Here is a 26,518-nt window from a genome sequence, read left to right on the forward strand (position 1 = left end):
TAGGAGAAGAGGCCATTTGGCTAGAGGAGAAATGGCTAAGATTTAGGGCTTTAAGGGGGGTGATTTTACGTCTCCGCTTTCTTGAGGTAACAAGTTGAAAGCAATCGGCGGGCGATTCTACAAGATTTTGAGAGGGGTCGAGCGCAGGGATGATAGGCTCGGAGGCCAAGGGTGCGAGATTAGGGATGAGAGGGTTAGCCTCATTAGGAGCGGAAGCAGGATCTGCAGACACCACGTCTTTAGGTTTAACAATAACATGAGGGGGAGGATGTGTATCATTAACTTTTTTAGGGTTTACGGCTGCTTCATCAGATTTATGCTTTTGCTTCCTACGACTGATAATTGGGCAATTTTTGCGAATATGCCCTTCCTTTTTGCAGAGAAAACAAGCATTCAATCCTCCAAGCATTTCAATCGGACAGACGAATGTGTCTCCGTTAATATCTAGGTTTAAAGAAGGGGGAATGTCAATTCTGGGCTTGATTGAGACAAACATTCTTGCGTCTAGGTTGGGCACCAACCTAGCAGTTTCATCAACCCGAATGATTTTACCAAATGGTGCCATTAGTTGGGGAAGGAAACGCCACAAAAAAGGGGTGACATCCTTGAGGATGACCCATCTGGGAGAGGACAATGCGAGGACTTCCTCATTAACCACCTCTGGAGACCAGGCGAGGGCTCTAAAAGAGGTATTGCCTACCGTCCAGTACTGGCGATTAAGTGCTGCCATTTGGGCTTCATGCGAGTTGAAAAAAAAGAGAAAAAGACCTCTCTGTATTTGTCTACAAAATGTAATTTTAAGCCCTAATTTGAGATTCCATAGATTGTGAAACCAGTCGTCTACAAATTTCCTAGGTGGGCATTTTTGAGCATCCACACAAGCAAAGAAGATAGCAGTGTCACATAGTCTTCATTTTTCCAAAGCAATCTCACTTATCATTTCAGAATTTGGCGAAACAACGAAGGGGTCCAAGGTATTGCAAGGGGAAATACCCGCCTTACTGGATCCTTCATCTGCAGGAGCCTTAATGAAGTGCACTGACGAGCAGACTCCATCTGCAGGCGAAGCGACGGTCTCAGTGAAGGATTTTTTTAGGGCTGGAGTGGTATGCGAGTAGGGTTTAGGGTTAGAAGAATTAACATCGTCTGACTCCGGTTCCATCGGAAACTAGGGTTAGGGCGCACTAGGTGGGGCAGATGGGGTGGAGTAATTTGTAATAAATGTAGAGCAGAGAAAGAAAGATAAAGAGCAAGTAGATGGGCGAGTTAGGAGGTGCAAACCAGGTGGAGGAGATAAACCCCTCCACGAAGATGCAAGAGTACTCCCATGAGCGTGCCTCGATCCAACTTCCAACTTCAAGGTGGGGACGAAAGCGTCGAAAATTCGCAGAGCCTTGTGTGATAGTCTTCCCTGATCGCGGTCCTCAACCTGTAGTAGTAGTTCACAGTCCGCAGATGTCGTTTGTTGTTCGCAGTCCATAGTTTCTGAATGTTATTCGCAGTCTGCAGTGGCCATTTGCCTAAACTTTCTTATTTACCCTGTTCGCTGTTTGTTGTTCGCTGTTCGCAGTCCGCAGTCTTCTTCCACTACTCTCCTTTTTTATAATGCTTATAATGCTTAGGGATAATAACATATATTTTTATGTAGGAAAATAAATAAATAATATAAATATAAATTGATTTTTCTATTATTAGTATGTAAAAGATTTGCATTTATGTTAATGATGTTGAGTGATTTGATTAATAAATATTATATGAAATTATTTCATATCATAGTACATTGGATTATTTCATATTTCTATTATATAGGTCATCTAATTTTAACTCATTATAAAGTGTCTTAGACTAAAATTCAATATATTTATTTTGTTTCAAGTCTTGAATTTAATTAAAATATATTTTATTTTTTCATTCTATATAGAATCAATTTTAATGATGGGTGTTGAAACTTGATACAATATTTCAATAATAGTGTACAAAAATATAAGATGTGCTTCAATATAATATGTTTATTTTTATTAAAAAAATCAATCTAATTGGAGTCAGTTTTAATATAGGTTTGATACAATCTTTCAATAATAATGTAAAAATATATTAAATTTAAAATAAAAATATTATGTCTTAATTTTTTTTTATATTTAATAATATAAATTACAATAACTCTACAATATTGGTAACATGAGTAATAAGAGAGAGGAGAGGACACCTGAGAAAACCGTTATTTGATCATGGCAGACCAACATTCTTCGGGATGCCATGGGAAACCGAACTGGTCCAATCGATCAGAAGATTCATCAAACTGAGATCGATTTGTCTAGCGATACAGAGGAAGATCGTGATCTATGGGAGAAATTCATTATCATATGTCGGTTTGTTGGCCTAAAGATGGAGAGAAGGAAAATTAAAACCTGGATCGATAGCAATTGGGGGACGTTTGGTAGTCAAATTTATCCCAAAAGGCTTCTTCATTGTCATATTTGCAGATGAGGAGGAAAAGGATAGGATTATGCACCAAGAAAATTGGTTTTTTTGAAGATCATCTGTTATACATACAGCCATGGTTCCCTAATTTTGATCATCTCCCTTTAGCAGTTTTCCGAAAAGGCTGTTTGGAGCAGATTGTATAACTTGCCTATAGAGAGAGAGTTGTTTGGAGAAGATTTGTAGAACCTTAGGGACTTTTCTAGAGGTGGATAAATGCATCATCAAAAATGATTCCTATTTGTACGCTCGTTTGAAAATTTCTGCAGTGAAAACCATTTCTTCTAGTATCAATCCGATTTCCTTAGAGAGAAAATGACACCAACAGGTTGAAATAGAGAAGGTTATAGTGCCATGTGACCTGTGTGGTAGAAAATTCCATGATCAATCGAAGTGTAGATTGTTCTTTAGACTGGCTAGATGCAGGAACCCTAGAAGAAATAGACAAACTTGGGTGGTAAAAGTGGTCTCCCCTCCGAAGCACAATCTAAGGCAACCCATGGGAGAGGATAACGCCAATAGGTTTGCAGTGGAAGATCACCCTATCTTAGGTTACAAAGAGAACATGGTAGGACTAGAAGATGGTATGATCACTCTGGATCCCAATTTGAAGTCCAAATCAAAATCTCTGATTAATGCTATCATTGTCAATAAAGGATTGTCTGACACAAAGATTGAATATGAAGTAGGCTCTGAAGAAGATTTCGACAAAGAGGAGGATGAGTTGGCCAATTTAGATTCTAGATGCATTAGTCAGTCAGCTAATGTCCTTTTGGGCAGGGCAAAGGGAAGCAGAGGTAGGAGAAGTCATAAGCAGGTGAGAGAGGATAGAGCGAAGGAAAAAGGTATCATTAGTGTTTTTGATTTCATGAAGAAATCTAAGGGAGGAACCACCTCCCTTGGAGGCAGATGAGATCCTCTCATGTAATGTCAGGATTCTGGTGACCCCTGAAAAAAAATGCTTGGTTAAGTGAGCTTTGGACAAGTCTTCTAACAAAGTTGTTTTGCTTCAAGAAACCAAGATAAATCTAGATAAGGCCCTTAGTTTTGTAAAATATTGCTCTAAATGGGAAGGTTTCTTTTAGGATGGTAGAGGATCGGCGGGGGGGGGGGTGAGGAATCATGTGAAATCCTCTAGTGGCGAAAGTCACTCCTATTGAGAAAAATGATTATCAGATGATTTGTCTAGTAGAGAAACTGGGTGGACATATTTGCTTCCCTTTAATAAATGTATATGGCCTGACCAAAACTGAGGATAAGGTGAGGGTTTGGCAATAATTAATTGCTCAAATTAAAATATTAGATAGAGATAAGGCTATTGCTGCTGGAGATTTCAATGCTTTATTGGATCTTGATGATAAGTCGGGTGGTCTTAGGAAGTGCAATAAAGTCATGGAGGACTTCAGAGAGTTTGTTACAAACAACAGATTATCTGATGTGATCCCTAGTAATGGATTGTACACCTGGACTAATAGAAGACTTAATTTCTCCAAGATTTCAGAAAGGTTAGATAGATTTTTTGTAGGTGCAACGTCCAGATGGAGGGGCAGACTGTGTTGGCCACCCGGATTCTTCCACAAACTGGTTCAGACCACCTTCCCATTTAATTGATAATAGACAGTGGTAGGAACAAACTGAGAAATTATTTCAAAATTTTAAGTGTGTGGTGGCGGGAGAGGGATTTTCTCAATCTTCTTAAAAGATGGTGGGAAGAGAGTAATTATTTTTTGGGTTCTCCAAGTTTCTATTTTGTAAAGAGACTACATTTATTGAAGGATAAAATCAAAAAGTGTAATAAGGAATCGTTCACAAATATTTTTGGTGTGAAGATAATACTAAAGAAAGAACTGGAAGCTCTTAACGAAGTAGTTATGATCCAAGGGATGACCAATCAGGAATTTGAAAAAGAGAAAGCCCTTCGAGACAATCTAAATGAGATTCTCAGAAGAGAAGAGCTATTTTGGAGAGATAAGTTAAGGGAGATGTGGAGTTTGGCAGGGGACTCAAATACGAAGTTCTTCCATTCGTCAGTCAAAGCAAAGAGGTCCTTAAACAAAATTTCAGCTATTAAGAATGAGGAGGGTGATTGGGGTATGCCAGAAGAGAGGATTGAATAGGCAATCATTGATCATTTTGTTATTAAAGTACTTGGGACCAAACATAATATCGATCTGACTAGGAACTCTTTGGTAGCGGATGTGATTGAATAATTTGTGTCTTCAGAAGATAACGAATATTTAATGGTCATTTTCTCTTCAGGAGATAAAGGAAGCAACCTTTTTGTTGCACCTCAACAAAGCACCAAGGCCAGATGGGTTAACTTTAGAGGTATATAAAAAATGTTGGGATTTCATGGGAGAAGACATTTGGAAGGTTTTGGAAGAATTTAGAAAAAGAAGAAGATTTTTTAAGGAAATAAACAATATGATTATTGTTCTAATTCCAAAGAAGCAAAACTATGAGACAATGGAAGACTATTGACCCATATCTCTATGCAATTCACTCTACAAGATCATATCGAAAGCTATGGCCAGTAGACTGAAAAAGATTCTTCACAAATTGGTCTCGAAGAATCAACATGGGTTCACTCGTGGGAGGGAGATATTAGACATTATCATTCTGGTCGTAGAAACCATTCATTTTATGCAAAAAGATAAAATCAAAGGTATGGTGGTTAAACTAGATGTAAGTAAGGCATATGATAGAGTACAATGGGACTTTCTTTTGCTAGTATAAGAGAATTTTGGTTTTTGTAGGGAATGGTTGGAATGTATTAAATTTTGTATCTCAACAATTAAATTCTCTGTATTAGTAAATAGCTCTGTATGTGGTTTCTTCAAAGCTACTAATGGTTTAAGACAAGAAGATCCCTTTTCCCCATCTTTATTTGTGTTAATGGGAGAGGTATTGGGAAAAAGTATCAAGAAAAGGCATTGGACGGGATTGTGGAAAGGCACCTGTCTACATCAGGATGTAGAATCAATCACTCACTCGCAGTTTGCAGATGACACAATACTATTAGGGAAAACATCATTTTAAGAATAAGAGGCAATCAAGAACACATTGGATGAGTATGCTACCATATCAATACAATGCATGCATAAAGAGAAATCTCAAGTGTTTTTCTTGAATTCAAGTAGAATAATGCAAACTAGGATAGCAGAAATTCTAGAATTTCAGAGTGGAAAATTCCCTTTAAGATATTTTGGAGTTCCAATATGTCTGGGGGGTAATCGTGCATTGGTGTGGGAAGAGATCATTAACAAATGTTAGTCCAAATCGAATTTGTGGAAAAATAAATGGCTATCACAGGCCGGTAGAATCCAGATGATTAAATCTATTCTCTCTGTCTCTCCTATTTACAGTATGCCATGTTTTAGGATGTCTCTCAAAGCAAGTGGGAAATTGGATGGTCTCTTAAAATAGTTTTAATGGGAAGGAGCTAAGGAAGCCAAAATAATTCCTCTAATCAACTGGGAAACAACATTCTTAATTAAGGAAGATGGGGGAGTTGTTCTTAGGAAGATGGACCTTCAAAATTTAGCACTGGGAGCCAAAATAGCATAAAAAATGTATTCAAGTCCCCATTAAGTTTGGTGCTAGATTATGAGATGTAAATACCTAGACTCCATCGATCCTGAAAGAATATTTATTGTGGCAAATTCAAGTAGAGGTTCAACAGTTTGGAATTTCATCTGGGAAAGAAGAAGGCTGATAATCGATCACCTGTCTTGGAAAATTGGAAACGGGAAAAAGGCCAAGTTCTAGAGAGACTCATGGAATGGAGAGCCTGCTTTGACAGAAAGATTTGAGGATTCAGATTGGATAGATGAGGTTGAGGGAAGTATAGGGGATATAGTGGCAGATTACATAGAAGACCAAACACAGAGAGGAGAGCACATAATATGGAAAAATGTGGTATAGGTAGCAAAACAAACTGCAAAAAACTTGAATACATCCTACTTAAGAGAGTGGTTATTTGGTCAGAGGAAGAAGGCTCTCTGAAATGGTGTGTAGCCAAATCGGGGGAGTATAAGGTAAGACTGGGTTATGAAATACAAAGAAATAGAATATGCAATTACCAATGGCCTTCATAATTGTGTTGGATTAGAAGAGTTCTTTCAAAAGCGGGTTCCTTTCTGTGGATATTCCTTCATGGGAGAATACTGATAGGCAACAAACTCAAATCAATAGGTATAGCATGCCTGAGTAGATGCATAATGTGTAAAGAAGATGAAGAAACCCTAGATCATCTTCTTTTTTGGTGCCTGATGGCCAAATAATGTTGGGATTGGTTCTTTGAAAGGATGATGTGGCATACAGTTAGAAACAAGCAGTTGAAAGAATTTTCTTTTGTCGTGGCCGATGTCGGGCAAGAGGTCAAAATGGGGAGATCTTTGGATAGTGGGTCCTTCCATTATTGTCTGGCACGTGTGGACAGAAAGGAACATACATGTTTTTAAGGAGGAGAGTCTCTCCATGATCTCAAACATAGATTGATTGAAGAGGGATATTAATGAAGTGGTGATATGTAAGCTACATGATAAGAAGGTTCGTGCATATAATAACTAGGATAAAGTTATGAATTCTAGATGGACTTTGAAGGGAAACTCTCCATGCCAGGTGGTAAATAAGAAGATTGACCGAAAAATAGTAAGATGGAAAGTTCCTCCAAAGGGTTGGAAAAAATTAAACTTCGATGGAGCTAGTAAGGGTAATTCGTGCAAGGAAAGATATGGTGCAGTATTGAGAGGGGACTTGGGCGAACTGATATGTGTATTATTTGGTGCTTTAGGAGAAACAACTAATAACGAACCAGAATTGAGAGCCCTTGAAGTAGGTTTATCAATGTGTGAAGAGAAAAGTGTCAAGAAGATAATCATTGAGGGAGACTCACAAGTGAATATGAACGGAGTGGCGAATGTCAATTTCAACAACTAGAAACTCAAGGGGTGGATGCCTAGAAATCAACAAGTTGTTAGACATAATGGGGGAATTTCAAATAGTTCATTTGTTTTGAGAAGGGTACAAAGTGGCTGACTAGCCTACAAACCAAGGCATAAGAGAAGAAAATAAAATTAACCATGTGGATAAGGAAGGTACATCTAGAGAATTTGAGGAGATCTTGCGATGTGATAGACAGGACAGAGCCCATGAAGGAATAGGGTAATTGGCGACACTCTGAATTTGACTAGGATAGGAGTGTTACAAAATGGTTCCTTCGTGGTTTTTTCAATACTCAAATTAGAAAGTGTAGGTGGATAAAGGATCACAAAATAGAATGAACAGAGATTTCAAAGGGACATCTTAAGTCCTTGAGCAGAGAGAAAGGCAATTTCTAGGCCGTAGATTATGCAGGCTAGAGAAAGGTCCAAAAGACATCAGAGTTTATATCGGAGATTAGAAAATGAGGTGACAACAAGGTCTAGGTTCGCATACAAAGGCAACGTCTTCAGAAGGTTAGTATGGTGCATCAATTTGGTCTTAGCCGTTTGTGTGTGAACGAAGCCCTGCAGGAGTAATGCATAAGAATTTTCCATACAGATGAAAGAGTTTTTGATGTCGTATGGAGACTTGTTAATAATACTCTTGAAGGGGATAGGCACTTGTGTGACGAGTTTGTGTATGAAGTTGTGATCTGCCCATTGGTTGACATTCTGGATTCAAGGGAAAGGTGCATTCAAAGAATCAATGGGTTCATATGGGCAGTGGATGGTCAGGCTATTGCCAGTGCAATATTGGACCTAGAAGCAAAAAAGTGGGTGAGTATTTTTGGCATATATTTCAACTCGGATAATTATTTATCTTCTAAATCAGAAGAGGGATCCGAATCGGAGGATGAAGAGAAACTGCAGTCCAAAGAGGTGAAGAAAAAGAAGAGGAATTTCTTCGAGGATGCTTGGGAGGTATTTAGGGTTGGATTTGTTAACATGAATCAAGTCCCATTCCAGAGAATGTTGAATTCAGAGGACAATTGGCTCTCAACGACATCTACTGTGAAGGTGGTGGAGATGAGAGAATTTCTGTCTATTATACTGCAATCAATTTAGGGGAGGTGGAATATTTGAGAATGTTTAACTAATGTTCAACGATAGTATAGGGATACATATATTGATGTTTCAGTAAGCCTATATTGGGTAGATTTTTGAAGTAAGTAGTAGGAAGTTAGGATGCTATGGAAGTTAGATCTCATGTAATATGTTTTTTATAAGTAATATAGGGAGCTATCCCCATAAAGATAGGACTTGCCAAAAAAAATAAAAATAACTCTACAATATTTTTAAAATTATGTATTTAAACTCATAAATAAAATATTAAAAACATATTTTAAAAATTAAAAAATGAAATGTAATTTATTATCCAACCATAAGTTTTAAAACTATATAAACTATAATAAATAATATATTTTAAATATTTTAATAATAGTCTAATGTAAATATATTTTTAATAATATATATGTTATTTTAAGCATATTATCTATAATCTAAACATTGTAATATTGTAATAACTATAATCTACTAGTTAATTGTGTATTTTTATTAATATATTTTTTAAAATTTGTATTGGATGATGATAATTATTGTTTACTTTATAATTTTGAAAGAAAATGAATCAAGTTGAATATGTTGTGTTCTATCTAGTGAGTGAAAACTGTATATTTTGTATTTTTCTTTTTTAAATTTGTGAGATTATGCTTGAAGCAACCAAGATCAAAGAGACCAATAGATAGCACAATGACAAGAGAGATAAAATATGACAAGAATAAACTGTATTCCTATCAAGATGCAAAAGAGATCAACTGGATCATCAAGATTACATACAATGTATGACGAGCCTACTTATAAAGGAAAGGCTAAGAGACAAGAGAGCACACAATGATGACATGTGGCTCAATGAGATGCAAGGGTAGGTAGGAGAAATAGTAAAATATTCCACATGAGGTGGATTACCCACCGAAAGTGGAATGTAACAACAAGATCACACCATAAAAGGTGGAAATTCTCCTACATACACACTCCCAATGTATGCACATCTCCCTAAGTTTCTCATATGCAAACTACAATGTTATGAATATACCTAAGTAAACTTAAGTAAAGTGTAATTATATCCAAGATGAATAAATAATTACACCAACACCCCCCCTTAAGTGAAACTTAGGGGAATGCACTTAAGTCTACAATGCAACTAAGAAATGCAAGATGGGTCCTGACTACAAGGTCATGTTAGATACCCATGTATAAATGCAAATGCAATCTCTCATAAAGCGGGGAAAGAGAGAAAAACACAAAGGGAAAAAACCCTCCCTCAAAAGAGAGATGAAAACTATGCAAAGAACTCTCAAAGAAGCATGTGAAGGACGAATCCCCATGTGAGGAAAAAGTCCCCCCCATATGAGAGAAGAAGAGAGACTAAGTAGCCCCCCCCAATGTAGAATCTGCACCAATGGTAGAAGCTTGAAGCTGAATGAAGAAATTGTTCCACGAACGTCGAACAATGTTCCTCCCCTTGGGAAGAAACAAAACCAAAGGTGTATCCATGAAGTTTCCCCAATCAAGAATGGAAGATGTAGGAAAAAAACTTATGATGAATGAAGTCTCTGAAAAATGCTCAAGCATCCCCATGTCGATGCTAAAATTTACCCCCTCCAAAGGTGGTGTACTGATCCACACTACTAAAAAAGGCACCAATATCTAGTGGAGATGAATGTAGAATAAGACACAAAGACTCACATGTATCCTCTAAGAATTAAGATACCTCCTCCAACTGCTGTACATGAGAATCCACAATCATGTCAACCTCAAAAGAATGATCATGTAGAGAATGAACAAGAGGATCAGAGTGTTCCCTCGCAACAATCGAAGAAGGATCATCTTCATCAAAGAGAAGATGAATATCATCAATGATGTCTCCCAAATATGCAATGTAGGTCTCCACAAAAAAATGTGCAATGTTTGTCAAGTAGTCATCCGAAGAAACTGAAGCTGGAAGACATGATATATCTTGTTGCACTGAAGCACAAAAGGGTAAAACTGTCATACTATCTATATCATCAAGTGCAATACGTGATGTGATATCAATAGGAGGAGAGGAAATGCAAGGCTCAAGAACGAGGTCACATATGAGAATCCCCAAGTTCAATTACCCAAAGTTCTCCTCAAAATCTGAATCATCATGTGAAGAATCATCATATGTAAAATCATCCTCATCAATAGGAATAGGAACAAAATCCAAAAAGGAATATAACCGAGATGTGCATGATCCACAACTCCAGTCCCAATGATATCTCTACTCTCCAAGTCTCTAATGATAATTGACTTAGGTGTGAACTCCACAGTTTTCTTTGTTGGCCCATGTGTGATTTGATAGATGGAAAGAAGATTGTTTGTCGATTCCATGTGATGGTAGCAAGATGCTCCCATTTGACACAGGCTAGGATCACGCTGGGAAATATAAAATGACTACAAGCTGTGATCAAACATTTATGAACATCCACCAAAATTCGGGTGTGATAAATGTTTAAATTTGAAAGTTCACAGAAACGGAAAGGAAAATGAACAGAAGTAGAACTTGACAAAGGTAATGGGCCCACAATTGCCACATAAGAATGCTCAAAGGCTTAGTGTGTGATGTTTACTTGTTGTCCCTTATTTTATCAAGCATAGATCATAGTATTACTCATACATCATATTAACACCCATAGTTAAATTGACTTCATATAGATTGAAAAAATCTATTGAAATCACATTTGAAATGAAAAAAAAAACAAATATTTTAAATTTTACTATAATACATTTTGTATTGATATACAATTAGACTTCACCTTTATAACAAAAATATCAAATAATCCCAAATACTATAAACTACGTATAAAATAAAATCACTCAACATCATTAACCTAAAAGCAAATTTCTTCTTTATTTTCCTAAACAAAAATCTACTTTATTCTCCCTCATTAATCATGACCCATAGCTAAGAGATATAATCCCAAGAAGAGTTGTTATGATAGTTGTTGAAACATCAAGGAAAATGGCCCAAGCTGAGTGCCTGAGATGATGTGTCTCCTCCTTGGTCAAGTGAAAATTCACAATGCTAAGAACCCCTCCTCTTCCAATCAATGCAAACAGGCTAAGACCAAAACATAGTTCAATTTATATTATCTCTTTAGTTTCATTATTTTGGTAATCATTTCTAATTGATTCATGTATCATTTATTTGGCATATAAATTGATTTCTCAATGGATATTGAGAGGATTGAGGAAGAAGAGAATTAAGACTTGAGTAATGACGAGGTAATGAATTTAACAATTCTTCGTTAAAAATTTAATATTATTAGATTATGTGTAATTAATTTTTAATAATTATAATTTCTTAATGCTTGTTAATGAGTAAGAGGAGGTGCTTTTAATCACTATAATTATAAAACTTTTATAAAGCGGTAGTAGCAATGTGTGTGGTACTCATAGAAGTAACAATGTTGGGTTTGATTATGTTACTACTAGTCTTTTACATTTTTTGTATGGGTGACACCACTCATGTCAATTGTTCTTAAATGACAACCACACTAATAGTAGTATTCCTCAAACCATTATTTAAACTAACATTTATTTTCTCATATAAGATCAAAACACCCAAAAATATAATAAACCAACTAATAATAAATTTAGACCAAAATATTACTACATCCTTAAAGACTTGAATAAAACTTTTTCAATTATAAAATGTTGACACCGGTTGTTTGCTTCTTATCTAAAATTAATACTGTAGATGGCAAACAGAAAAAATCTTACGCCGTTGCCAGGGATCGAACCCGGGTCACCCGCGTGACAGGCGGGAATACTCACCACCATACTACAACGACAGACAAATGACTTTTACATTTCACAGTTTGTTTAGTTTTAGTAAATAGACACTTCTTTTGATTGCTATTAACAAGCAGTTTGAATGTGTGTACAAATTGCCATTTATTGTCCACTAAACTTATGCTGAATAGACTCTACAATTTTAATCAGAAGGGCTCATGTACTCTGTTAGTCTTCCATCACCATTCATCATTCCTTTCCATGCACCATTCCCTTTCACTTCCATCATTAATATATCATGAATGCAAAACTTTATATAGGGTAAAACAATATTTACTGGTATTATTATGGATATATTATGAAAGTTAGATACTTGGTTTTTCTAAAGAACTGTGAATGAATGTAAAATTGTAAATTAAGGCATATATTACTAGAATATTTTTGAATGTCTACTTTTAATGACATATTTTAGTTAATGAATATATAATTAGCAAAGATATGATTTTCAAGATGATCTTGGAGTCTATTAAGAATATGTGATGTGAGAACGATAAATCTATGTTCTTATTAGTTCTCACCATGAAATTAAAGTAGAGGGTAGCAATTTTAAGCAGTGATTAATCTTTCATTGCACCAACCAATCACATATTAGATTTTTGTCGGTTCTCATTTTAATGCTTCTTAGATCCTTCTCCATCTTGTTTAGTTTCTTCAGAATTGAGCCTCACTTAATATAGTCAATACTTGCCTCAAGGCCAAGGAAATCATAGTGGCGAATCTTACCATCTTATGTTCCTTTCTAGAAGTGGGTAGTAGATAATTCTATGTTGGGAAAGTCTTTGTATTCCACCCTACCATTACAACCGCTATTTTGCTCTTTGATTGTCGTTATAAACCACCTCGAATCTTTCTCCAGGTTTTGAGACTTGAAATGGGTGTCGTCGAATCATAATGAGTGCAATGACCAATTGAATCAAGAATTCTGAAGTGGTCATCCAAACCCCCACCCCTAAAACAAGACACATTGTTTTGTTGGCTTTCTAGGCATTGAATTTGTTGGCCTCTCATTAATGTATGTCTTCAAGGTGACACCACACTTGAAAAAAATTTGGCATACGTAAGGGTTGAGGTTTGTTTGCAAGCTCAATCCCCTTGAATGGGGCTTTTATAATTCTGGTGTAAAATATTCTATTTGTTTGCTATCTTACTAGAAGGATTTAATAAACTAGAAATTGCATCTTGGTGTACAATGGGTATGCGGAAGAGGTGTGAAAGGTTGATTAAAAAAATTGGTCTATATTGTTTTCATATTTGAGTAGTACATGAGGTCAATTGATAGGATATGATGTTGTTTATGCAGCAGAGGTCTCAATGGAGAAGTGATAACTTCAAATTAACTATGCATCCACTTACAAGGATCCAATAATAATTGAAACAATCTTTATATCCAGAAGATAATAAAGTTTCATTTTCAACAAGCTCATGATAAGTTTGAGTGAAATAGAGATGGGTAAAGATATAGAGATAGAGATGGAGAATGAGGAGAGAAATATGGATAGAAGGAGAGATCTATATGGAGAGACAGAGAGAGAGGGGAGAGAAATGGATAGAGATATAAGAGAAAAATAAATAGAGGGAGAGAGAGGTAGAGATATAGTGGTAGAGAGAGATAGAGATATCTAGAGAGAGATAGAGAGATAAATGAAAGAAATGATAGGGAGAGATAGATATAGAGAGAAAAATAGATTAGATATAGAGGCCGAGAGAGAGAGAGAGAGAGAGAGAGAGAGAGAGAGAGAGAGAGAGAGAGAGAGAGAGAGAGAGAGAGGCGAGGCAGAGGGTAGGCATGTCTAGAGATATAGGGGGAGAGAGGAAGATATAAGTAGAGATGAAAATATAGATCAAAGAGGGATAGGAGAAAATAGATTGAGAGATAGAGAGAGGTAGAGTGAGATAAAGAAAGAAAGATAGGGGGATAGATAGGAAGAGATAAAGAGATATATAAAGGAAGAGGGAGAGATAGTGAGATATTTAAATAGATAGTGAGATAGAGTGCGAGAGATAGAGATATTGAGAGAGGGGGAGAGATAAAGAGATTGACAAATATAGAGGGTTGGAGAAAAAAGGAGAGTGTTAGAGTATTCGGGTATTTACTTGATTAATTAAACTATATTTGTTTAATTATTTAAGTTCTCTTTATCTCTTTTACACTTAAGCTAACTTTAGGTTGATAATAATTAATTCTTTTATTAATTATTATGTGCAAACCTAGGTTTTCTCTTTTAGGGTTTCTTGACCTATTAAAGGTTAAGTTCATTCTTTTCTTTGTAAGAAGAAGGTTTTTTACATTACACATTTTGTGAATATTGAGCTCTCTCTTTTTGAGCATATTTTCTGTATATTTCTTTCTTCTGTGATTTGCTTCCTTGCTTCTCCTTGTAACAGGTTTTTCAACTTGCAGAGATCATTTGGGCTCTTGTGGTGTTGTGTTTCTCAACTCCAACATGGTATCAGAGCTTCAGATCTGCAACTATCTGTTCTTGTTTTGATAATTTATGCATTGGAAGCAGATCTGGAGTTTCAGAAAGTTTTTTTATGCACCTAGGGATAGGCCTTTTTTCTGAGCACTTTGGGCCTAAACGGAACTCACCATCATGCTTAGAAGGCCCGAAAACCCCTATAGTCATATAAAATTTGACCTTTTTTGGTTCCTGAGCCTTTGGGAGTATTTTTTTCTCCAGATCCAAGCTGTACGACCTTGGCACGTAGTTCAAGAAAAAAATTCAATTTTTTTTTTGCCTTTTTATGGTATGCAGGACGAATGATTTTTGTTTGAAAAAAATTATCAAAAAATCAACAAAAATAAAAACCTACCAATCACATGCTAATGCTAAAGACCTACCACCAAAGCAATTGGATATCCAAAGGCATGTTCAAAATTTGGACATGACAAGGAAACCTTGTGTCAAATTTGGGGGCAACACACTAGAACAAACTCATGACATTCCTGTAGAGTATGGTATACATGGACAAAGCAGATATTTCATTCCTCATCATGACTCTATACCAAGTGGTCCTTATACACAACATCACTATAGACCTCCTCCATATGAACATGTGTATGATCAATATCATCCATATATGCAGTATGCTCCTCCTCCACCTAGTGGCTCAGGCATGGGGTATGGTCCAAGAAGTCGGTCTCCACCTAAGAACAATTTGGAACAACAAATCAAGGATTTACAAAAGAAAATGGAGGACATAAATACACCGAAGCCAACTTACACAATGAGAGACATATGTCCCTATCCATTTGACAAAAGCATTCCAATGCCTCCTTTTCCTACACATTTCGTGACACCTAAGTTTAATAAGTACAGAGGAAAAGGGGATCCTAAGGCACATATAAGACAGTTTTTCACAGCTTGCAATGAGGTGGCAGCAGAAGAGACATATTTGATGAGATTATTCCCACAGAGCTTAGGTGATCAAGCTATGGAATGGTTTTCCCAACTCCCACCTGGAATTAAGTCATGGGGTGACTTAGCAGAGGCATTTATCCAACATTTCTTATACAACATAGAGACAGATATATCAATCACCACTTTGTGTAGCACTAAGCAAAAGGATGGAGAATCTTTTTCATCATTTTTACAAAGATGGAGAAATCTAGCTAGCAGATGCTCTTGTGAAATTCCACAGAAACAAATGGTAGAAATGTTCACTTAGAATGTTAACAAAGACATTGGTTATGACCTAAGAAAATCTTGTTTGTCCACCTTCAAAGAAATTATTGAAAAAGGCTTAGCAATAGAGAAGGTCCTAATTGAACAAGGAGTCATCAAAATATTTAAAGAAAACAAAGATGACTTTAAAGGAAAAGACAAGCTAAGATTTTGGAATAAAAACAAGAACACAATCAATGATGGCGTTGTGGATGCCAATACAGTATGACCCAAAATTGTTTTTTCTGGATCAAGCTCTACAAACAATCAAGTGAATACTCAAACAACTTCCAAATCATGAAGGAAGTACACCCCATTGGGAGAACCACTAGAATCAGTTTTCAAGAAGCTAGTGGCAAACAAAATAATAACAATTCCAGAACTACCTCCATATGAGCCAAAGGTTAAACCAAATTGATGGAGTGATGATGAGTATTGTGAATTTCATAAGAGCAAGGGCCATAAAATAGGAAATTGTCATCGACTGAAGAACATCATACAAGATCTTATTGATAGAGGTGACATTGAGATTAAAGGACACTCATCTAATCAAGAACATGAAATGTTTAAAGAACCATTCCCAAAACATGACAAAGGAAAAGCTAAAGCCACAGATGACTAGACCAACTATACCAGAGCATCCTATAACTATGATTCAACTATCAATCACATTTCAATGGACAATTACGTCTCTACCATTATCATCAAGGACAATGCCTGAAAATTCTACCCAGAGACCCAAGATTGTCCTGAAAGGCATTGGATCTTCTTCCGAACCTACCTCTGAATGTAATGTTACAAATCGTTGAGGTAAATTCACTTTGCAAGGTGCTCCAGCTAAAAACACCGCTTCCTCATCAACCAAACCTGAGTATGACCTTGTAGAACAATTAGGGAAGACACCCGCGCTTATCTCCATCCTTGAGCTCTTACGCATATCTCCTGCACATAAAGCCATTCTTGACAAAACTTTGAGAGACACTTCCATCCTTACTGATCTGAACGTGGACCGGTTTCAAGCCATGGTGGGATACCTTTCCGTTCCACACTCCCTTAAATTCACAGAAGCTGATGACGCCTCCATGAGCCAGCCACATAATGCACCTTTACACATTGAAGCTTTCCTACACAAACATCAAATAAAACAAGTCCTGATAGATGGAGGAGCAGGTCTAAACATTTGTACTTTGAACACAATTAAACAATTGGGATATTCAGAATAAGCTGTGAATGCTACAAATAAAATTACTATCAAAGCATATGATGATGAAGAGCGTTCATCTAAAGGCACAGTCACCTTACCTCTCAGAGTTGGGCTAGTTACAAAAGATGTGGTTTGTCAAGTCCTTGATCTAGAGTTCACATACAACATATTACTAGGACGTCCATGGATTCATGAGATGAGCGCAGTCCCATCTACATATCATCGACGCATCAAGTTTCCACACAATGGAGTTGAAGTGACCGTCAAAGCTGATCCAAATCCATTCATATATTGCAACAATCTGCGACCTAGATCAGAAATAACAATACCAGTCAATCAAGAAGTTGTTCCATTTTCAGCGTATGTTGATCCAGAATCCTTGAAAGCTTCTACATCAAAACAAGCAGTGCTCAAAGAAAAATTCAAGATTAAAGACATAGGATTTGGTGAGTATATCTTTCATGTTGATCAACTCCCACTATCTCCTAAGACATTCAGTCGACAAGAACAACCTACAAACAATTTACAATATCAAGGAATTGGGTATGAACCACCTAGTGTTGTGGTTACTAAGTCTGAATGCAAATCTCCTCCAGTGGTGCAAGCAACTCTTGATATCAATAATCCTAAGAGTGGTTCCAACAAATAATCTATTGAGCGTATCGCCAGCCCTCTTGAGAGCTCACATAGCCTTACCATTTCCAATCCTCTCCCAGACTTTGATCAACAAGAATTACAAAATCCCTTACTCATTGGGGATCAAGAATCAAGCTTTGAAAAGAAAAATCTAAAAGTAAAAAATAAATAGAAGACCTTTAGTCCAAATCAAAATCAAAACCTATTGGACTCTGCAAAAATCAAGGTCAAGGCTAAATATTCTATGAAAGAAAAAGAGAAAGAGATGATCTCCCCTAATATCAAAATAACTGGGGGCAAAAGTTCTAAAATTTCAAGTAAAAAAGCATACTTGTTGATCCTAAGTCTCCATCATACTATCCTACTTTCACTTCTTTTCGCAATCATAAGCCTTCATAACTCATCCACTTGTTTCACACATCATTTCCCTTCTGGCAATACATCATGGACCTTTAATGGAGCTTCCTTGCGGGACATTATTGTCAGGGATGCCCAAACTTCTTTAGGTGACACGCATATGCGCAAACGTAGTCCACACATTAGTAATTCTATCTCAGTTCCTTTATCAAGGAAGATAGTCACTCAAGCTACACATAATTTAGTCAAGGAACAATACAACTACAATCATAAGATAAAGCTTCACACATTCGAGGTGGGTGACTTAGTTCTCAAAGAAAATCCTAAAAATCAGCAAGACAGAGAGAAGAAGGGAAAGTTCGAACCGAATTGGCTTGGTCCTTACATCATCACAACAACCTATGGATCTGGTGCATATCAGCTCTCAACCCCAGATGGCGAACCTTTGGATGATCCTATCAACAACATGCACCTTCGCAGGTTTTACACATAGCTCTTCAGAGTATCCCAATTCAAAAATACAAAAAAAAATAAAAATTCAAAAATACAAAAAGATAAAAAAAATTCAAAATACAAAAAACTCATAAACATAAAAAAATCATTACTTGGTGAAAACCTGGCAAACAGGCGCCTTGTGACACAAAAAAATTGACAAATCGAAAAAAGTAAAGAAAAATATTTCGTCCAACGGTGAAAATCACTTTGGTGGCACCTTGGGCAAGTACCATGGTGAAAACTGGGTCACCGGCGCCATGCGTAGAGACATTGCTCCTCCCTCCTTCAGGATTCCATTTCATGCTTCACTTTGCACACACTCACAACCTATCCATCCATAATAAACTTACTCATTCCCATCATGGCTTGTTATTGATCTACCCAAGATTGGTTAGCCATTCATTATAAACCTCCCTTTTCACCCTTTCCATCCATAATAAATCAACTCCTATCTGTGGCTAAGGAAAATCCTATGTCTAGTAATGGGTGTGGAACTGAGAACATCACACGTTTTGAGGAGTACAAGTTTCTTCCAATTTTCTTTAGTCTTTTCGCGCACAATCCGCAATAAAGCAACATTTGCATCACCAGTCCGCAATAAAGTTCCGTCTTCTCCGCGATAAAGTGTCAGTTTCAAATGAGACACAACAACAACAATGGGCTTCAACAAATCAAATCTTTCAACAGACTCAGACAACATATGGTTCAGTGCTATCTATCCTTTTGTGAAAGTAAACATTGTGATCACAATCAAATAGGACTTATACAAGTGACAAGAGACACTAAACTTGAGGACTACAGTGGATGTTGGTGTCGAGTCTTAGTTTTCTTTTGATTTTATCTTTCTGGTGACATGCCTTTTAGCTTTTCTGGGATGTCTTTGACTAGAGATTTTTATCTCCAGGATGTCTTTGACTAGAAAGGCGAGGATGGGGTATCATCACCTATTTTTATTTGCTATCTGTGGATTGTCTCTTAGTAATGCTATGACTTGTCCAAGGATATGAGGACACTGTGAGTCTAGTGTGAATTGGGGCATTCCTTGTTTACGACTGTCTTATCTCCATGCAAATAGGTACAATGACTTTCTGGGTCGAACATATGCCTCGATTGTCATAACCTATTTTGCCATAATAAAGCTCAATGATGATAACACACAAGAAGCTCTTTCACTTTCATATCTTCTATCTTCCATCCCCCTTTCTTGATTGACTTCCATCATCCTTCTTGAGTCCGTGTAGCCTGCTATCACATGAATGAGTATAATGACATGCCAAAAATATTTACATCTCATGTAGTTGCACCTGCACTACCACATATAAGCATTTCATACATACATATAGATATCACAATTGCATCACATCCCGCACACAACACATGTTAGCACATTTTACATTCTCATCATGTAAATAGTTCTTTGCATTATCATATTCATTTGCATTTCATACATTCACAATTGCATATACATAACATTTAAAAACATAAAAGAACAAAAATATTGCATTTCATTATGTACATATTTGCATACATATCATAAGCATCACATAGGAACATCTCATCACATAGATACACATGCATATAGCTGCCGCAAAGATGAATCATCTCATATATATGTACATATAATCATAAGTGTCATGATACAATGATGTCAAAATACATATGGCTACAATCACCCAAAGGTTTCATCATACAAAATGGTACAAAACTGATACACAGGGAGCCCTCTAGGCTATGATGAACTCCCTACAATGATGTCACTCCGCAGCCCAATCCTAATCCTACGGATCCATGGTATACAAACTAATGAAGCTCATAGTACAAATGTGCCAGCACGCACAGTCCCCAGGCATATCTGGTATGCTGTGTCACTAGTGTCTCCAATGTGCAACCCCAACCCACAACCAGTCCTCGTGTAGCCCTATCCGGATAGAGGAACCCACTGATCACTCCTACCAATACTATTGGTAGTGCCAATCCTGTCCATGTCATCATGTCCCATGCCACGTGTCCAACCCTCATCTCCAGTCCCGGATCCTAAAACACTCGTCTCAGTGCATCCCTGTCTCCGTCTCGATCATAGAGTATCAACTCCCCATTGATCGGTATCCTCAGAATCCTGTATACATCCTCCAAGGTGACTGTCATCTCACCCATCAGCAAATGGAAAGTGCAAGTCTCTGAGTGGCATCTCTCAGCTAGTGCAGTCAGCAACCCCATGTTCACCCGAAACCAGCACATACAGAATATGTCACAGGCCCATAGCCTCAATAGCTGCTCTATCCTCAAATGTCAGCTCTGGTCATAAACTCTGAGTCAATGAGAATCTCTCCTGTGACTCCAGCATAGGTAGATACTCCTGCATTCAAACAAATCAGCTCTGTCAGTCAAAGTGGCATTCATTGTTCATCACAAAATGTTGTTTTTTATCCTAGTGCTTATATCTATCATATGGCATTCTATCCTAGTAACACTCCCTATTCATCACAAAGTGTTGCTGTCTATCCTAGTGGTACTCTCTGTTCATCACAAAGTACTACGTGTTTTGCACTCCCTGTTCATCACAAAGTGTTGCTCATATTAGTACTCCCTATTCATCACAAAGTGCTATGTTTTGGCATTCCTTGTTCATCACAAAGTGCCTTGATCTATCTTATCCTAGGGCCTCTGCTTGAGTGTATCCTCTTGAGTAGTTTCCTAATTGGCAATGTATGTTCTATCACAGAATTGTCAATCCTAGCCCTATCTGCTATCCTAGTCTTCCTTAGAGGACCTACTGGAGTGTATCCTCTCAGCAACTTATCCAATTGATAGCGTATATTTATCACAAAACTGTCGATTCGACCTTGAAGACATAAACACACTTGCTCTTCACAGACGCACCTGAAATACGCAGATGCACTCACATTTGACACAGATGTGCCTTCTCTACACAAACGTGCCCACATAAGCACAAACATGCCTGCACAATGCAGATGCGCTCACATTTGACATAGATGCCTTTTCCTACATAGACGCTCCTGGCACAAACATAGAAGCACTTGGCACCAGCACAGACGCGCCTTAGCATTTTTTGACCTTGTTTGACATATTCTAAAATGCATTTATGACAAAATTTATTGTGACAAAGTACAAGGAGGTTTTGTGGTACTTACCGGCTCTCCTGCATCTGCTGGCCTCTGAAATCGGCGAACGCGATTGAATCTGTGCACCAAAGCCATCACTGCTGACTTCTCTCTTCTATCTCTGCACTCTGATCTCTTGGATGTGTGGATGACAATGAGGATGTTTTATGTCGTAGTCTATCTTATAGACTACCCTAGCCCTAGTCTCCCGTGTCAGTCTTCGTTATCCCATGACTCTGTCACTCTATCCTATCCGGTCAGTCCATTCTAGCCTTTCTTTCTTATCGAGAGATTGTCTGCGATCTTTTCATACATATTCATCCAATCTCTCGAGGGGGCATATCATTCCCATCTTGGGGCAACTTTGTATCAGTTCATATTATCTTCTTTGAAACAACGCAACAAGCTGCATTGCCTCAAAGAGGGGCAAAATGTAGACACCTAAAATTGTCATGTCTAATTAAATAAATATCTTTATTTATTTAATTATTTTAGCCTAATTCTTCTATTAATTAAATAAATCTTTATTTATTTAATTAATTCATTTATCCTCTTCTAGCCTTATTTCTCATTTAAATAAATACTTTTATTTATTTAAATTATCCTTTTCCTAAATTAAATAAATACTTTTATTTATTTAATTATCCCACTTCTTCTATTAATTAAATGAATCTTTATTTATTTAATTAATTCATTAACCTTTTCTACCTATGACACATGTCATTCATCTCTTAATTCATACACTACCTACCCTCATTATTTTCTTATTTTCTCTACCTACCCTCTAATCTTAGCCGACCATTTATCTTTTACACCTCTCAATCTTATTCCTCCATTTCTTATAGTTTTTTCTATATAAGGAGATGCTTGCTTCATTGTCAACCACCCCGCTGACTACTCGACTATGCTTTCGAACTTTCATATGTGATCAAGCCTACTTGCAACCACATTTCCGTTCTTTGTTGAGCTATTGTGCACACATAAAATCTGAGAGCAAATATATCAAGCAAGATCAATGAAGATAGGAAGAATGGAGATTCAAACCCTATTGGACATGTGATGGTATAATCTTTGTGATTTCATTTGATTTGCATTGTCTTAGGTAATCTTCATATGTTATGGTGGATCTTTGTTGTTGTTAGGCTAGGGTTTTGTGGATGAATTCATTTAGTCTTTCAATATTATTTTATCCATTTTCACCATAAATAGAAGGTATATTTATTTTAATTATTTAGGAGTCTTATTGACATTGGTTAATAAGCAGTTGGTTGATTTGGGATTATTCATATTTGATTCTCTTATTTTCAACATTGGTAATTAAAAAAGTGTGGATATCAAGGTTATTATTAATAGCTTTCCATCAAACATGTTAGTAATAATTTCATTTTCAAAGTATTATTATTTGATGATTTAAATTTCTTCAAACAATTATCAGGACTCATATTTAAAGCAAGGATTATCATTTGTAGAAAATGCTTAAAGATTAATTTTTATGTTACTCTAATTGGAAGAATTGGCCGATTTAACGATGATGTAGTTATTATTAAGCTTATCATTAAATAGTTCTTTTTCTTCCTTCAAAAAATAAGTGATAAATTGATTTCCAAAGTTTCGCTTCTTAATCATTTTCCTTAAGCAATCTAATACCTTTAAAATATAGAGAGTTATACTCAAGAGTAATGGATGTTCCAAAAAAATTATATATTACAAGTGAATTCAGGTTCTTTTCATAAGTTATCTTTTACAAGTATTAAGCAATTAGTACTTCATGTATATAGTCTAGCCTTAAAGTTTTAATCATGGTTTCTGTAGACGTATAAAAATGACCATATTCCTAAATGAATATTTTATGTTCATTTCTCTATTTAATTAAATCCAATTTAATTAAATTATCCACTTTCTTCTATTTTATTAAGTAAATTACTCAATTTATTTAAATTAAATTCACTATATCCATTTAATGAATAAATCATTTTATTCAATTAAATTCCCCCTATCCACTTTTAATTAAATTCAAATTTAATTAAATAGTTATCTTAAATTGAATAAATCTAATTTATTTAATTGCCACCAAATTGAATTAAATTACTTTATTTCAATTAAATCCTATTATCTCTCCATCCACTTGCAAAATCCCAAACCCCTTTCTAATCCCTTCTAAAATCTTCTAATCACTTCTAATTAACCTAACCCCTCCTCTAAACTTTGTCACATCCCTAAGCAAAGGGAAGTCACTTCTCAAAACCCTTAAAGTCTTTGATAACCATTAAAGGTTTTCAACCTTCAACCACTAAATGGCTCAAAGTCTTTGAAAACTATTGAAGGCTTTCAACCTTCAACCACTTAATTCCCACAGTCTCCAATAACCATTAATGGTTAACTCAAACTCTCCTACATGGTTAAAACATTTGTTTTGACTCAACCTCTATCCAACCCAAGGGTCTCATCAGACCTTTAATGCTTTGACCATGATTATCTCTTAATCATTTGCACAAAGGTTTATCCTAGGATTAACTCCTAATCCAGTGGGTAATCCTAACTTAGACTTGACCCTTAGCCTCTAGATAACCATGAGGTCTTCTCAGGTCTTTAATGCCTCCAACCTCTTCTCAACCCAACCCTATGTTGACACTTGTCACCATTTCATTGGTGCCAATTGTGCACATGGATCCCCAACTTTCAAACTCAACCCTTGATTAAACCATTCAATCTTGACCATCCATTGCCCTGTTTATGCTATAAATAGAGCTCTCATTCCTCCATTCAAAAACAATCATCTTTCAAATTTGAAGCATTATACTTATGCTCAAATACTTTCAAGCTTTTTCATATCATCTTTATGCTCCTCATTTAGCCTCTTTTAGATCAGGAATTAGACTAAATATGCATGTTTAGTGTACTTTTTTATCATTTAGCTCAATCATAGACTAAATATATTATGCTAGGATAGTATTCATACTAATCTTGTCATCTTATCATTTAGTTTATTGCATTCTAGAATCATACATAGCTTATAACACATCTCATACTAAAAATCTATCAGAGCATCCCTCGTTCTTACATTTGCCATCCCTAAACCATTTTGCTCAGTGATCTGAGAGCAAAAACGTTGGTTTGAGGGACATTGTGAGATAGAGAACCATGGGACCCTCCTTGGGAAGCTGAGTAACATTACGTTACTCCATAGCTTGCATCAAGAAGTCCTGTGTGTGTGTGTGGACTAGTATTTAACTAAATTTTCACATATTAAGTTTTATTCGCCCACTTTTCCCGCATACATTTCTGGCGCCCACCGTGGGGCTAGACCCCAAATAACAAATCGGTTTTTGAAATTAATCATTTTTGCAGGTCCGCGGGAAATAGGAATCCGCGCATGGGAAACATTCCCTAGCGCATCCAAATAACAGTCTAGCGCATCCCGCTTACTGTTTAGCGCGTGGGGTCTATACTCTAGCGCGTGAAGTCCTTTCTTTAGCGCATGACTTCCACTAATATTTTCCTGTAGGTCTCGACATGGGAGAAAAACAGAATAGCGCATCGGAAAAACAACTTAGCACATTGGGGGCACATAATAGTGCGTAGGTGCTTTTTCTTAGCGCATAGACATCATTTCTTAGCGCATAGAGTTGGCAGAGCCAAAAATTTATGACAGAGTCAAAAATTAGGCTTGTGGGAGGCATAATATATATGGAATATAACACACTTATACTTTAAGTTATATTCCATATATATTGTCAGGATGTTTGAGAGGGGTTTCAGACCTCTAGGAGCTATAATGCAAAATCTAGTTTTTGGAAGATCTTCCAAATTTCAGACTTAGTCAAATTTCAGGGCATTTCAGGATCAGGATTGTAAAATTTGTAACCAAGATCAGAATTTAGGCTTGTGTAAGCCCACACTAACATTTGATCACTAACTATGTGCAGGTTCTAATCTTTTTTGTGTAGGGGAAGGAGTTAGTTTAGAGGGTTTAAGTCTCTTTTTTTACTTTCTTTCAACAAAAGTTGGTTAAAAAGAACTCACTCTCATTTTTTCCACAAGTTAAAATAAACCTCATCATTTCATTTGGATGCATAAAATTTACTTCATGCCTTCCTTTTTGGTGTTTTAAAATAAAACTTCATCTTTTCTTTATTGCAAGGTAAAAAGAACAACAATTTCATATTTGTTTTCTTGCAAGATTAGAGGAAAAACACTTCATTTTGGAAGCTGTAAAAAGAACCAACAATCTTTACTTTGGCAAATGTTTTAAAACGAACCTCACCATCCTTTGGTGTTTAAAAGGATTCACTTAATTTTGCAAAGTAAAAGAACCTCATCTTCATTTTGTGCAAGGCAAAGAGGGAAAACTTTCCCCTATCGACTTTAATTTTGTTGACCAAACATCACGATTTACTTTGTTGACCAGGCTTGTTTTACAAAAGTTTAGGAAATACACACTTTGCTATGAAGGGTTAAAAAGAACATCATGCTTTTTGGAGCAACATCTCCAAATAGAAGTTAGCAAATCATTGTCTTGAAGGCTAAAAAGAACCTTGTTTGCCTTGTCTCGAAAGTGGAAGGTATATGCTCTCCCCATAATTGGGTGACCAAAAAGCCAAACCACTCTTAAGCTTTCTGTACTTCAAGCATTACATCCTTTAGCAGGCCTGCCTTCCCAAGGGGTTGAAAAACTCTTAAAGCCATTCTTTGGCCGGT

The 26,518-nt window shown here is 36.4% G+C and overlaps 1 non-coding gene across 1 annotated transcript; it reads right to left on the bottom strand.

Annotated features, from left to right (window-relative positions):
• Positions 1–12,268: 12,268 nt before the first annotated feature.
• Positions 12,269–12,340, bottom strand: TRNAD-GUC (transfer RNA aspartic acid (anticodon GUC)). Its single transcript has one exon. It is a non-coding gene; the product is annotated as a tRNA-Asp (tRNA).
• Between the last annotated feature and the right edge of the window lie 14,178 nt (positions 12,341–26,518).

Source organism: Cryptomeria japonica, chromosome 9 (assembly GCF_030272615.1).
Source record: "Cryptomeria japonica chromosome 9, Sugi_1.0, whole genome shotgun sequence".
NCBI classification, from domain to species: domain Eukaryota; kingdom Viridiplantae; phylum Streptophyta; class Pinopsida; order Cupressales; family Cupressaceae; genus Cryptomeria; species Cryptomeria japonica.